This window comes from Bos indicus, chromosome 19, assembly GCF_029378745.1.
Source record: "Bos indicus isolate NIAB-ARS_2022 breed Sahiwal x Tharparkar chromosome 19, NIAB-ARS_B.indTharparkar_mat_pri_1.0, whole genome shotgun sequence".
In the NCBI taxonomy this organism is placed as follows: Eukaryota; Metazoa; Chordata; class Mammalia; order Artiodactyla; family Bovidae; genus Bos; species Bos indicus.
The window spans coordinates 28,000,078-28,015,305 of record NC_091778.1 but is presented as its reverse complement, the minus strand read 5'-3'; the positions used below and the strand labels follow the sequence as shown (position 1 = coordinate 28,015,305).

At 39.5% G+C, this 15,228-nt stretch overlaps 1 long non-coding RNA gene across 7 annotated transcripts in view; it reads left to right on the top strand.

Annotated features, from left to right (window-relative positions):
• Positions 1–15,228, top strand: part of LOC109574012 (uncharacterized) — a 148,911-nt gene that overhangs the window by 57,265 nt on the left and 76,418 nt on the right. For 2 of the 7 annotated variants that reach the window (XR_002183025.2, XR_011561968.1), the window contains one exon: positions 10,556–10,720. The exons of the other annotated variants lie outside the window; for them this stretch is intronic. This is a non-coding gene — a long non-coding RNA (uncharacterized lncRNA). The remainder of the gene's footprint in view (positions 1–10,555; positions 10,721–15,228) is intronic. 7 annotated transcript variants of the gene reach the window in all.

Below are 15,228 nucleotides of genomic sequence, written 5' to 3'. Positions count from 1 at the left end.
ATTTCCTGTGGAACCAATTTCCTTTATTTGGTTTGAAAAACCCAGGGTGGTGTCTGCTTTCCTGACTAAACCCTGACTAATACAGGGAGGGTGTCTAATCCTGGTGACCTGTGGGATGGAGTTATGTGGTATAAACTAAGCATTAGAGGCAGGGGCTATAAGAGGGGAAATTGTTTTAGAAGGAGGAGTATGCACTGTAGGTCTCCTCCCTGGTTACACGGAAAGGAAGTGTACAAAAATGTAACATCGCTGGGTGGTATAATTTTGGGTGATTTTCATATTATTTTTTCTTCTCTTTTGTTTATCCACATTACCTACATTTTCTGCAATGGATATGAATTGTTTGGGCATGAAGGAAAAAATCTAGCATGCCATATTTAGTAAGTAAATGAGAGAATGGTACACATGTACAATAAGCTATATCAGAGGATATGGAAGTGGCTAACCCCCATAAGAGTACTTTGGCTCCCAAATATTTCTTCCAGCTTTACTGAAATATAATTGATAAATAAAATTTTAATATTAATAGGTTTAAAGTGTACACTGTAATGATTTGATTATGCATGTATGTTGTGAAGTGATTCCCATGATTGAGTTAACACATCCATCATCTCACATATTTATCATTTATTTATTTATCTGGGAAAAGGAGAAGGGAACAGCAGAGGATGAGATGGTTAGATAGCATCACCAACTCAATGGACATGAATTTGAGCAAACTCTGTGGATAGTGGAGGACAGAGGAGCCTGGTGTGCTGCAGTCCATGGGGTCACAAAGAGTCAGACATGACTGAGCTGCTCAACAACAACAAATTTATTTTGGTGCAAACACTAAAGTTCTATTCTCTTAATAAATTTCAATCATACAATGCAGCATTATCAACTATAGTCACTGTGTTATACATTAGATATATATATCCCCCAGCCCCTAGCAAACACCATTCTTTTCTTTGTTTTTATGAGTTCAACTTTCTTTCTTTTTTTTTGGCCGTGTGGCATGTGGGATCTTAGTTCCTCCACCAGGGATCAAACCTGCATCCCCTGCATTGATTGGAAGGCAGATTCATAACCACTGGACCACCAAGGAAGTCCCTATTGAAGTCCTTCTGGAGAGTAAATTTCCAGGAGAAGAATTAACGGGGAAAAGGTCACGGATATTTTGATGTTTCTGGGCCCCTAAAGACAAATCATTTCCTATAAGATAGTACTAATACCTACTGTCTCCAAGAACTTATAATTGCTTTAGTTTCCCTTCAATTTTAAGAATAAATATAAAGGTAGAGAATGAAAACCTTCTTCCTGTTCCAGTTTTTATAGTTCCTACACACATCTTTCCTGGAGACCATGGTATTCATTTCTCATATGATTTAGAGTTTCTCATGAACAAGCCAGCAAAATGAATGCATGTAAAGAGAGCATACTAAACACACCATTCTTAATTTTGGCTTTTGAATTTGTATTTTGGAAATCTTTCTGGATCAGAACAGAGTACTTCCTCATTCTTTTAACAAGTGTAGAATATTCCATTGAATAAATTTACTATGATGTACTTAACCAGTCATCTAACGATGGACATTTAAATTTTCCCCCCAATCTTTTGCTAAAGCAAACAAGGAGATGATTAACCTTCCCCTCACATTATTTTGCCTGTGTGCAAGTAGATTTGAATAATAAATTCTCAGAAACATTACTGCTGGTTCAAAGGGTAGATGCACTAGTGATCTTGTTGAAGAAGTGAAGTTGCTCAGTCGTGTCCAACTCTTTGCAACCCTATGGACTGTAGCCCATCAGGCTCCTCCATCCATGGAATTTTTCCAGGCAAGAGTACTGGAGTGGGTTACCGTTTCCTTCTCCAGGGGATCTTCCTGACCCAGGGATTGAACCTGCGTCTCCTGCTTTGCAGACAGATGCTTTATTGTCTGAGCTACCCGGGAAGCCTGTGATCTTGTTAGATGTTACCAAATTGCCCTTCAGAATGATGATATCCATTTACATCCCCAGTAGCAATTTTTGATTGGAGAAGGAAATGGCAGCCCACTCCAGTGTTCTTGCCTGGAGAATCCCAGGGATGGGGGAGCCTGGTGGGCCGCCATCTATGGGGTCCCATGGAGTCCGACACGACTGAAGTGACTTAGCAGCAGCAGCAGCAGCAGCAATGTTTGAGACTGTGATCACTCTATTATCCTATTATGCATGCACAGAAGAGTGTGTTATTAAATCTGTGAGTCCATGTGTCTCATGAAATGTTTATTGTAGTTATATTTATCTTCTCTCAATCTACCATTTGATTATTTTGTATCTTTAATTCTCTCCTTATTATCTTATTGTAATACTTACAATAGTTGTTTTACAGCCCTTGTCTTCTGATTCCATCATCTCTGTCATATCTGGTCTGTTTCCATTGACTTTATTTTCTTCTGATTATTGGTAATATTTTCTTGCCTCTTTGCATTGCTAGTAATTTTTACATATTATTTATTGTTTATTTTCAGCTGCATTGGGTCTTCACTGCTACGTGCAGGCTTTCTCTAGTTGAAGGCAAACGGGGACTACTTTCTAGTTGTGATGAGCAGGCTCACTAGTTGCAGCACTTGGGTTTAGTTGCTCTGTGGCACATGAGAGCTTCCTGGACCAGGGATCAAACCCACGTCCTGAATTGGCAGGCAGATTCTTATCAACCACTGCATCACCAGGGAAGTTCCCCAGGACTGGTTGTTTGTTTCACAGAAAAAGAAGGGTAAAGATAGGAAAGTATTTGGTTTGTTTACTGGATTCATTCACAAAGTGTTTACTGAGTACCTATTATATGCTTGCGTGCTCAGTCGTGTTCATTCTTTGTGACCCTATGAACTGTAGCCCAGTAGGCTCCTCTGCCCATGGGATCCTCCAAGCAAGAATACTGGAGTGGGTTGACATTTCCTCTTCCACTCCTCCCCACCCAGGGGCAAAACTCACGTTTCCTGCATCTCCTTGCATTGGCAGGCAAATTCTTACTACTGAGCTACCTGGGAAGCCCTTATTATACACAAGCCATTAAGAATATGCAATTTGTGCCCTCAAGGAGTTCCTAACCTGGTGGGGGAAACAAAATGATAAAAAAAATAAAATGCAACTGTGTACTACTGTGAAGAATGAATTCTGTATAGGATGTGGAGCACAAGGCAGGGAGAGGTCAGTTTATGTTGGGAAGACAGACTGCTTGGGGAGCAAGTTGAACTGAGTCTTGAAATTTGAGTAGGCATCTGCCAGGTTGGCAGAGATGGAGGAGAGTTGGGGAGAAGGTAGGCATTCTGGGCAAATAGACAGCAAGAGTTCCAGGATTCTGGTGAAATTTCAGGGAAATCCATGAGGTTGGGGCCAGCAAGAAATAAGTGATATGGTTGCAAAGGAAACAGGAGACCCATGAGAAAAGTTCTTTGGAGTGCTGGTGAGAGATGATAAGGACCAGAAACAGGGCAGGGTTAGCAGGAATAGAGATGGGGGAGGGTGAAAGAGATGCTAAGGAAGTGGAATTGTCAAGACTGTTGTTCCATTGGTGATGGTAGGGAGAGAGAAAGGAGAGAGAGAGGGCAGAGAAGAGGGAGAGACGGCAAAAGAGATTGATCCAGTATGACTCCCTGGTTCTTGAATGGGGCAAGTAGGTGTATGATGGAGTCATTTACAGAGATGTGGGGACATGTAAGGAAGGACTGGGAAATGTAATCAAGTTGGTTTTTGATTAAGTCGAGTTTGAAGCACCAGGACTTCCCTGGTGCTCCAGTGGTTAAGAAGACACCTTCCAGTGCAGGGGATGCAGGTTCGATCCCTGGTCGGGGAATTAGAATCCCACACATTGCAGGGCAACTACGCATGAGTGCTTTAGATCCCGTGCGACACAGCTAGAGGAGCCCTTGCGCTGCAAGGAAGAGCCTGCATGCTGCAACTAAGACCTGACACAGCCAAATAAACACTAAAAGAGAAGATTAAAAAAAAAGTTTGAAGAACTTCTTGAAATTGTAGACGGGTACCTCATGGCCCACTTTACTGTCCGCTGCTTTGCATGTGTAAGGCTTTGATGTCTGAGAAAGGTCAAAAGTTACCTGCCAAAAGTTCTTCTTTGGTAGAGGAACTATAAGCAAGTGCAATTCAATTCAAAATAATTATTGAGCATTTACTATGTACCACATGGTGCAACACACACTAATCTCCAAGGGGAGAGAGATTCTGTCTGCCTTGTCCACATTTGCATCCCAATACCTGATACAGTGACTGATACACAGTGGACATTTAATTAGTGTTTGTTGAATGACTAACTGAATGTATGAATGAACATGTTTGGTAATGAAAATAGCAACGAGTATCTCCTGAATCCCAAAAGCTTGGGGAGACAAATGCATAGACAGGGTCAAACAGCATATTAAATGCTTGAATAGAATGGATGTAATGGGCAAGGAGGACTCATGGGGAAAAGGAGTGAGTTGTGCTGGGTTTTAAAGTTTTCTGGGCAGAGAAGAGGGAAAGACATTCCAGGAAGAAAGAATAGAACATATAAAGGCCTAGAAGGGTGAAAGTGCATGACATGGTTCTCAGACTGACAGTTTAGTGCAGCTGTACTCCACCTGGCAGCCATCACGCCTGCCATCCCCTTAGAAGGAAATAGTCCCCATCCATAGCCTGTGCCGAGGGGAAGCTCTGGGTGTTCTTACTTTACACAAAATGAAACTGCTGTTCAGCCACAGGCAAATAATAAGCTGTCTAGGACCCTAAGAGTTACACTTGAGTGGAACAACTGACCAAACCAGAAGGAACAGGGCTGGTCTCTCACTATGATGTAAGTGAGTGTGTATGGTTGTGGTGGTAGCAATGGTATGGAAACCACAGAGATCAGGCAGTAGCCATAGCATCAAAGATGGAGAGAAGCCAGAGAAGCCAAGATGACCATAGGAAACAAAAGTTACAAAAAACTAGAAGCCACATGGCAGAGAAAAGACATGCTGAGCAGAGGGAGAAGCAGTTGCTTTCAGAGAAGCAGATGGAATCAGAGGTCAGCCTGTTATATCACATCTACATAGATTAAAACCCATTATAGTGTTACAATGTGTGTGTGTGCGCTCAGTCACTTAGTGGTGTCCGACTCTGCAACCCCACAGACTGTAGCCCACCAGGTTCCTTTCTCCATGGGATTCTCCAAGCAGGAATACTGGAGTTGGTTGCCATTTCCTCCTCCAGAGGATCTTCCTGACCCAGGATCTAGCCCTTGTCTCCTGCATTGGTAGGTGGATTCTTTGCTACCCTGCCACCTGGGAAGCCCTAGTAACACTATAATACTTGCTATCAACCATCAAACATGTTGAACAGGTTTAATTCACTAGGAGAGGATATTTAAAATTTCTGTTGTTCTTTATTCCCAGTGACCCAAGTTTCCTGCTCATATCATTTCCCTTCTGTCTGAATAACTTCTTTTAGCAATTCTGTTGCTAAATAACTTCTGTTAGCAAATTTGGAGCAGCTCTGTTGGCAATGGATTCTCTTAGTTTGTCTTCATTTAAGAATGTCTTTATTTCATCATCATCCTCCAGGTTTTTTTTTTTTTTTCTGGATATAGAATTCTGAGTTAACAGGTTTTTTTTTCCCCCTCTCAGCCCTTAAAGAAATATGATTCTACTTTATTTTGGCCTCCATTGTTTCTTTTCTTTTTTAAATATTGATCTTCATTTATTTATTTGGCTGTACCAGGTCTTAGTTGCAGCATGGGGTATTTTCAATATTCATTGTGGCATGCAGGGTCTTTTTTTAGTTGTGGTATACAAACATGTGGGATCTAGTTCCCTGACCAGGGATCAAACCCTGACCCTCTGCACTGGGAGCACAGAATCTTAGCCACTGGACCACTAGGGAAGACTCCAGAAGTTGTTTTTAAGTATATTTTTTAGAGTAAATTTCCTCATTATTATTATTTTTTAGTTTGAAAACACATTTGAGTTTTGGCGTGTTCACATTTCTTGGTTCACCTGTGCGTTCTTTCAATGTGATAAATACCCAATCCCATTGTTTTCTGGCTTCCGTTGTTGCTGCTGAGACTTCTGTTGTCATGCTAACTCTTGCCCTTGGTGATGATCTTTCATTCTTTACGGCTGTTTTCAGGACTTTTTCATCTGTGGTATTCTGAAATTTTACTCTAATGTTTCTGGTTATGAATTTGTGTTCATTTTTTTCTCTTTGGGATACACTGATCTGTGAGTTTTAATGCTTCATTTGTTCTAGAATACTGTTAACCAATATTGGTTAAAATATTTCTGTTGTCTCTTATGACCATACTTTCCTTTCAAAACTCCAGTTATTTCTATGGTATACCTTGTCATTTTATCCTCCATGTCTCTAAACCTTTCTTTTATATTTTTCATTTCCGTATCTGTTTTTCTCATATTCTGGATATATCCTTTTGACAAATCTTCTAATTCTCTAATCCTTTCTTCAGTTGTCCCAAATCTGCTTTTTAAGCCATCCTTTAAGACTTTAATTTCAACAATCTTGTTTTTTCTTATTTCTAGAATATATTTTTTCCTGATCTATCCATTCAGTCTTGATTGTCTTTTTATATGCTTTCATTTGTAAATCAACTGTTTTTACTCTAACGTTTCCTATGTGTATGTGTGTTCTATATTCTATATTTGTCACTTTAAATTTTTTATTTATTTATTTATTTGATGTGCTGGATCTTCATTGCTGCATGCAGGCTTTTCTCTAGTTGTGGTGAGTGGGGGCCACTCTCCAGCTGCGGTGCACAGGCTTCTTCTGTTGCGGAGCACAGGCTCTAGGGCATGCAGGCTTCAGCAGTTGTGGCTTGTGGGCTCAGCAGTTGCAGCTCCCAGGCTCTAGAGCACAGACTCAGAGTAGATCTGATGCACAGGTTCAGTTGCTCTGAGGCTTGTGGGATCTTTCCAAACCAGGGATGAAACCCATGTCTCCTGCTTTAGCAGGTGCACTCCTTACACCTGAGCTAGCAGGGAAGCCCTGTATTTGTTGCTTCTAATAGCTTTATCCCCTTGGAATCTATTTTTTTTCTTGCTACTTCTGATTTTTACTCATAGTGGCTGGCTTCCTTATATATTTGATAATCTTTGTGAATCCATTGATTTGATTGATTGCCTGCATGCTCAGTGGTATCTGACTCTTTGTGATTCCATGGACTAGCTGCCAGGCTCCTCCGTCCAAGGGATTTCCTAGGCATTGCTTGCTCTTAGTATGTGGAAGAAGCTTTCTTCCAGAGAGTGTTTGCTTTGGCTTCTGGAATAGTCAGGGAGTGCTCCAATGTAAGACCACTTTATCCTTTCTTTGAAGGTATTGGCTCAGATTAGGAGTTGCATGCTGGTGTTTCAAGGTTAAATGCCCCCTACAACATTATTCCCCTAGAAATCTGGACTCTGTGCATCCCTGCCTTTCCTGGCTGCCTGACCACACAGGCTGAAAACTTGCCTCTCTTTCTCTACAACACTCTAGCTCCCTGCTAACCAACACATGTAAAAGAATCATTTAGAATTCCTGGAAAGGAAATTTATACTCACTGAAAACCAAAACAGTATACATGAAAAGTTCTAGACTGAAAACATTCTATTTTACTAAACAGTTATCATTCAATTCAAATTGATTTGCATGATGTTGAGCAAAGTCAGTTATGGTATTTTGTTGTTGTTGCTAAGTCACTAAGCATGTTAAGTCATGACTCTGCGACCCCATGGACTGCAGCACACCAGACTCTTCTGTCCTCCACTGTTTCCTGGAATTTGCTTAGATTCGTGTCCATTGAGTCAGTGATGCTATCTAACTATCTCATCCTCTACTACCCCTTTCTCTTTTTGCCTTCAATCTTTCCCAGCATCAGGGTCTTTTCCAAGGAGTCAGCTATTCAAATCAGGTGGCCAAAGTACTGGAGCTCCCGCTTCAGCATCAGTCCTTGCAATGAATATTCAGGGTTGATTTCCTTTAGGATTGACTGGTTTGATCTCCTTGCAGTCCAAGGGACTCTCAAGAGTCAGCACCACAACTCGAAAGCATCAATTCTTCCTTTATTGTCCAACTCTCACATCCATATATGACTACTGGGAAAACCATAGCTTTGACTATATGGACCTTTATCTGCAAAATGATGTCATTGCTTTTTAATACATTGTCTAGTTTTTTCACAGCTTTCCTTCCAAGGAGCAAATGTTTTTTGATTTCTTGGCTGTAGTCACTGTCCACAGTGTTTTGGAGACTAGGAAAATAAAATCTGTCACTGCTTCCACTTTTTCCCCTTCTGTGTATTTTAAATATCTTCTATCTCTTTATTTCCTTCCATTATTTGTTCTTTTTTGTATTTGCACTTTCTCACTTCCTCAGTTTTGTTTGGGCTAATGAGTTATTTACTTTTTAAAAAAGTATTTTAGATTTATATGATAGTTCTGCTTTTCTTGTTTTCTAAAATTTATTATAATTTGTTTTTTCATTTATTCCTTTCTGCAGCAATCCTTTAGTTTATTTTGTTATTATTTTCTAACTTTTAAAGAGGAACTCTGATTTCTGCATTTTGTTTTCAAGTATGTATTTAAGGTGATTAAGGATTCCTCTGAGTACTACTTGAACTGCATTTCATAGATTCTGGTATATATTCTTTACGTTATTTTTATTATTATTTCCATTAATTCCTTAGTTTTGGGTATGTTTTCCTTTTGACCCAATAATTATATGAAAGAGAGTTTTATTTTTAAACTTCCAAATAGAGAGGACTCTTTGATTTTCTTATTAAATTCATTTGTTGCAATGTGATTATAGGATAGTTTGTGCATTATTTCTGTAGGTGGGGGGTTGCAATAGTCCTTAAGTCTTAAGTATGAATTTTCATAAATACTATTGGACACTTGAAAAAATGGAGTGTCCTCCACTTTCAGGATGCAATGTTTGATATATATTAGTAAGGTCTACTCGGAGAAGGCAATGGCATCGCACTCCAGTACTCTTGCCTGGAAAATCCCATGGATGCAGGAGCCTGGTGGGCTGCAGTCCATGGGGTTGCTAAGAATCGGACATGACTGAGCAACTTCACTTTCACTTTTCACTTTCATGCATTGGAGAAGGAAATGGTAACCCACTCCAGTGTTCTTGCCTGGAGAATCCCAGGGACGGGGTAGCCTGGTGGGCTTCCGTCTCTGGGGTCACACAGAGTCGGACACAACTGAAGCGACTTAGCAGCAGTAGCAGCAGTAGCAGTAAGGTCTACTATGTTAATTATATTGTTTAGGGCCACTCTGTTTTTAGCTTTTTAAAAAATTATAACTTGTTTTGAATTGGATGACACAAGTAAATGAAAGCCTCTTTAAAAAAAATGTATTTATTTATTTGACTGCTGGGTCTTAGTTGCGGCACACAGAATCTTTTAGTTGCAGCATATGTGACCTAGTTCTCTGACCAGGGATCCAATCCAGGCCCCCGCCTCCCCCCTCCCCCCCCGCTGCTGCACTGGGAACATGGCGTCTTAGCCACTGGACCACCAGGAAAGTCCCTAAAGCCTCATTTTTATTAGCATGTTTCTGTTTCCTTTTCCTTGCTTATCTTGTAATTTCTGCTCTATGAAGGTTACTTTTATGTTATTTTGTAAATCAATATTCATAATTGTTATATTTTCATTGCCAGTTGTACCCTTTAGCTTTCTAAAGTAACCTTGCTTCCTTGGCTCATATTCTACCTTGTCTATTATTAAGATCATGACTTCTGTTTTAAATAGTTTGTTGTATACCCTTGCCAATCTTTAAAATAAACTTTAAGATTAGTTTTAGAGTTACAGGAAAATTATGAAGATTGTACTGAGAGCTTTCATGTACCTACACACCTAGTTTTGTCTGTTATTAAAATCTTAGATTAGTAGAGGGTTTTAAACATGAAGAGAATAGGAGGAAGCAAATAACACAAATTCTAATGTAGGAAATGGAGAAACAAGAATACACATAAAACATTTAAAAATCAAACCAATAAAATAAGCAAACTCAAATGAGCTTAATTTTTTTTCACAAAGTGAGAGAATAAAAATAAGCCATATTAGGAAGGAATAAAAGAAACATTACTTATACAATATAGGTTTAAAACAAAAGCAAAAACAAAAACCAACCCACAGTAACTGTAGCAGAAATAGAAAAGAGGGAGTGCTCTAGGAATCCCTGATAGTTTACAGAGCCTGCTGCTGGAACTTCATCATTTTGCCATGCCTAGTGTTTATGCTATAACATTCTATCTAGTTAAGTGTCAGCGGTCCTCTTTTTAAGTAATGGGAATCGTTGCTTCGATTTCAGCCAGTCCACATAGTGAAAAATATAACCCACCTGGTCTGAAGATGAGACACTCTAGAACCACGCATTTTAATTCTTCAATTTATTGTTCACAGTTTAAATAGAGAGCCCTCTAGGGGGCAGCAGTGGAATAACAGGAGCTGCTGTTTGGCCTTTGTGGAGAGAGGAGACAAAATGGTGACCTCTAGTCTAGAGCTTGTAGCTCAAGGAGAACACTTAGCATTACAACCCTTGACCCTTTCTCTTACTGCTTACAGGTGGCCACCATGTCACATACGGTAGTGTAAACCATTCACGGAGAATCCAGTGTGAGTGCCCACTTGGATTTGGTGCAACAGTACTGCCCTGCATGAGTACAGATGGAGTAAAAGAGAAGAACCGATCAAAGTCACATCAAAGGGATGTGACCAGGATTCTTGAAGGTGTTTTGGGCCTGGTATAAAAGGAGGGGAGAAAGATCACTGATGGGAGAATTAGGGATGTGGAGTTCATACAGGAATCAACATTAACAAAGATGTAGAGCCTCTTATGTCCAATGATGCCTGGGCAGATTTTGTCAGTAAAATAAGAATGATTGTACCAGATTCTCCTGGAAGATTATGGTGGGCTTTTTTTTTTTTTTGGAAGTATAGTTGATTTACAGTGTTGTGTTAATTTCTACTGTACAGCAAAGTGATTCAGTTATGTGTGTATGTATGTACATTCTTTTTTCAGCATATTATTTTTCATTATGGTTTATCATAGATACTGAATACAGTTTTCTGTGCTGTACTGAAGGACCTTGTTTATTATGGTGAAATGATTTGAAGACTGGAGTGAGTCCTTGGCCTACCCACATTCAGTCTTGATAGTTTAATTTGGGTCTCAGTAATCCTGGTCCAATTGTCTGCTTAATTTCTTCACATAAATGTCCATTGTTCATCTAACTCAATTTTTCTTCTCTCCAGCCCAGTCGTGCCCAGACTCATAAACCCAGACTCAGTCTTTTAACCTCCTTCATCCATTCCTCTTCTGAAACTCAGTCTTCAAGTTCTTTCAGTCTTTACCTCACAGAGTTTCTCCAGAAAAGCTTATGACCAGTGAAAAAATTCTGAGAGTTTATTTCTGAGACTGTCTTTTATAATCCTTCTGAGAAGGCAAGTTCTAAGCTCAAACTCCACCTCCTGCTGGGTGAGGTGGTGACGGAGTTGTTGAAAGGTTGGCAGCAGTGGGTGATTTTTAATGGGCCGTATGTGTCTGTTTCTACGTTATTCACTGTTTTATGTTGTTATTGTTGCTTTGTTGTGGCACACGGACTCTCTAGTTGTGGCGCACAGGCTCCATAGCACGTGAGCTCAGTAGCTGCAGTTCACGGGCTTAGTTGTTCCATGGCATGTAGGATCTTATTTCCCTGACCAGGAATCAAACCCAGGTCCTCTGCATTGGAAGGCAGATTCTTAACCACTGGACTGCCAGGGAAGCCCCATTCTTCTTCTTCTTCTTCTTTTTTTTTTTTATGGCTGAGTATATTTGGAAAAAATATATATATATGATATTTCTTAATCCAACTGTATGTTAATGGGCCCTTGGGTTGCTTCCTTGTCTTGGCTATTGTAAATGTGCTGTGCTGTGCCCAGTCGCTTGGTCGTATCTGACTCTTTTGTGACCCCATGAACTGCAGCCCACCAAACTCCTCTGTTCATGGAATTTTCCAGGCAAGAATACTGAAGTAGGTTGCCATTTCCTACTCTAGGGAATCTTCCCAACTTAGGGATTGAACCAGAGTCTCCTGCATCTCCTGTATTGGCAGGCAGATTCTTTTACCACTGAGCTGTTGTAATTAGTGTGTATCAAAGTTTTAAGTGAGAGTCCCAGAAATTCACGCTCTGTTAGCAAGCCCCCCCCTTCTTCCCCACCCCCCCAAACCCCTCATCACCTTTATCTCCGGATCAGAGACTGATATTCCATGTTCTTTATCTCTGTTTATGTCAATTATTATAAGAAGAACAGGTTTAGGGCTGTTAATATGATGCTTTTCGTTGCTAGAAGTATTTATTTATACTTTCATCCTTTTTTTGTTTGACCAGGCTTGACAGAAGTTTGTCAGTTTTGTTGGTCTTCTCAAGGAGTCAGTTTTTTACTTTATTGATCCTATAAACTATCTTTATTCCTAATGTATTATCTTAAAATTTTTAATTCATTGTTTCAGTTCCCTGATATTTTATGGATTTTTTTCTTCTCCTTTTTCTAACTATCATGGTAGTCTGAGGTCTTTGAAAAGGGAATAGATTGGGGCTAATATACTGATGCTGTTCTCTATGCAGCTGGGTTTTAGGTATTCATAGGGAAGGTCTACGCTCTCATTTCTGGTCTTGTGTCCTTTGCTGCTGAGGGTAATTGATAAATAAAACAATACTGTAAATACAAAATGATAATAAATTTGATGAAGTGTTGACAAATTCCCGAAGTAGAACTAAATCTTCCTCAAGAATAGAAAACCTAAATATATTTTAAACTATTAAAAGAATTTTATCATATAGTTAAAAATCTTCCTACCAAAACCTGTGTCCCCTGCATTGGCAGGCAGATCATTCACCCCTGGACCACCAGAGAAGTCCCCGTATTTTAAAAAAGTCAGTTTCAAGATGAATAAATGGAGAAGTCAGTGTTCATGCAAAGCCACAGAAATATAGATACTATATAATTCCACTTATATAAAATACTTAGAAGAATCAAAATCATGTAGACAGAAAGTATAATGGTGGTTTCCAGGGTCTGGGGGAAGGGTAGGATATAGAATTATTGTTTAATGGCTATAGAGTTTCAGTTTTATAAGATGAAGAGAGCAGTGGATGATGGTGATGTCTACACAGCAGTGTGAATATATTTAATGCCACTGAAATGCTATATTTTAAAATGGTTATGGTGGCAAATTTTATATTATGTGTATTTTAACACAATAAAAAAAGAGAGAGAGAAAGAAAAAAGAATTCACAGACAGGAAAAATCCTTGGCTCGCTTTTTCCTTGAATATTTTGAAGGGATGGACCCACTGCTGTTTGGCATTGAATACTGTGACTTGATCTTCTTGCCCTTCTGCCTGCTGCTGCGGCTGCTGCTAAGTCGATTCAGTCGTGTCCGACTCTGTGAGACCCCATAGACGGCAGTCCACTAGGCTCCTCTGTCCCTGGGATTCTCCAGGCAAGAATACTGGAGTGGGTTGCCATTTTCTTATCCAATGCATGAAAGTGAAAAGTAAAAGTGAAGTCGCTCAGTCGTGTCCGACTCTTAGCGACCCCATGGACTGCAGCATAGTAGGCTCCTCCGTCCATGGGATTTTCCAGGCAAGAGTACTGGAGTGAGTTGCCATTGGCCTTCTGCCTACAGGATTGTTTGCTCATATTTAAAATCCAGTAGCTTTAGGGATATACCTCTGAGTTGACAATTCTAGGTCAGTTTTCACTGGTACTTGATTTTTCCTTTCAATATGTAGATTTTTATTTCAAGAGAGATTTCTTCCATTATATACATTTTAACATATGTATTCTATTCCATTGTTCTATCTCGTTTCTTTTTTAGGAATTGCAATTAATCTGTCTGTTCTTCAATCTCAGTCATTCATACCCACTGTGTATTTTCCCTCTAAACCTTTCTTCTTTATTTTGGTTTGCAGTATGTTGTATTAGCTTTTAAATTTCTAACCTTTCTCCTGTGCTTTCTATGTCTAGTCCCTGTTTTGTTCTTCCTAATTTTATATTTCTTCCATGTTTTTTTCTTGAAATTTTCCCAGAATTTTTCTCAGAATTCTGCTAGTTTCCTTCTTTATATATATATATATATGTATATATAGTTCTTAAATATTTTTATTTTCTTTTTTTGTGCTCCTGATCTTCCCCCTATCCTGTGCTCTCTTAATTAACTCTTTTTTTCATATTCCATTGATTTTCTTTATTGAAGTATAGTTGATTTACAATATTGTATTAATTTCTGCTGTATAGCAAAGTGATTCAGTTTTGTATATTATTTTTTAAAAATGATTATATGTCTATTTATTTTTGGCTGTGCTGGATCTTCACTGCTGCCCTCGGGCTCCTCTCTAGTTGTGGTGAATGGGGCTACTCTCTGGTTGTGATGCGAAAGCTTCTAATTGTGTGACTTCTCTTGCTGCAGAGCTCTGGTTCTAGGGCATGCCGGCTTCAGTAGTCGCAGCACATGGGCTCAGTAGTTGTGGTGCATGGGCTGAGTTGCTCCGCAATGTGTGGGTTCTTCCTGGACCAGAGATCCAACCTGTGTCTCTTGCATTGGCAAGTGGATTCTTTACCACTGAGCCACCATGGAAGTCCATATATCCCTTCTTTTTTAATATGCTTTTCTGTTATAGTTTATCATAGGATATTGAATATAGTTCCCCATGCTGTACAGTAGGACCCTGTTGTTTATCCATTTTATATATAATAGCTAACAGTTGCTAACCCCAACCTCCCACTACATCCCTTCCCCAAAACCCTCCCCTTTGGCAAGTACAAATCTGTTCTCTGTATCCATGAGTCTGTTTCTGTTTCATCAATGGGTTCATTCGTGTTTTATTTTAGATTCCAGGTATAAGTGATATCATATGATACTTGTCTTTCTCTTTCTGACTTACTTCACTTAGTATGATAATCTCTAGTTGCATCTATGTTGCTGAAAATGGCAGTATTTTACTCTTTTTATGGCTGAGTAGTATTCCATTGTATACATGTACCACATCTTTATCCATTCATCTGTTAATGGACTTTTAGGTTGTTTCCATGTCTTGGCTATTGTGAATAGTGCGCATGTACTTTTTTGAATTAGAGTTTTGCCTGGATATACGCTGAGGAGTGGGATTGCTGGATCATGTGATGATTCTGTTTTTAGTTTTCTGAGGAGTCTCCATACTGTTCTCTATAGTGGCTGCCCCAACTTACGT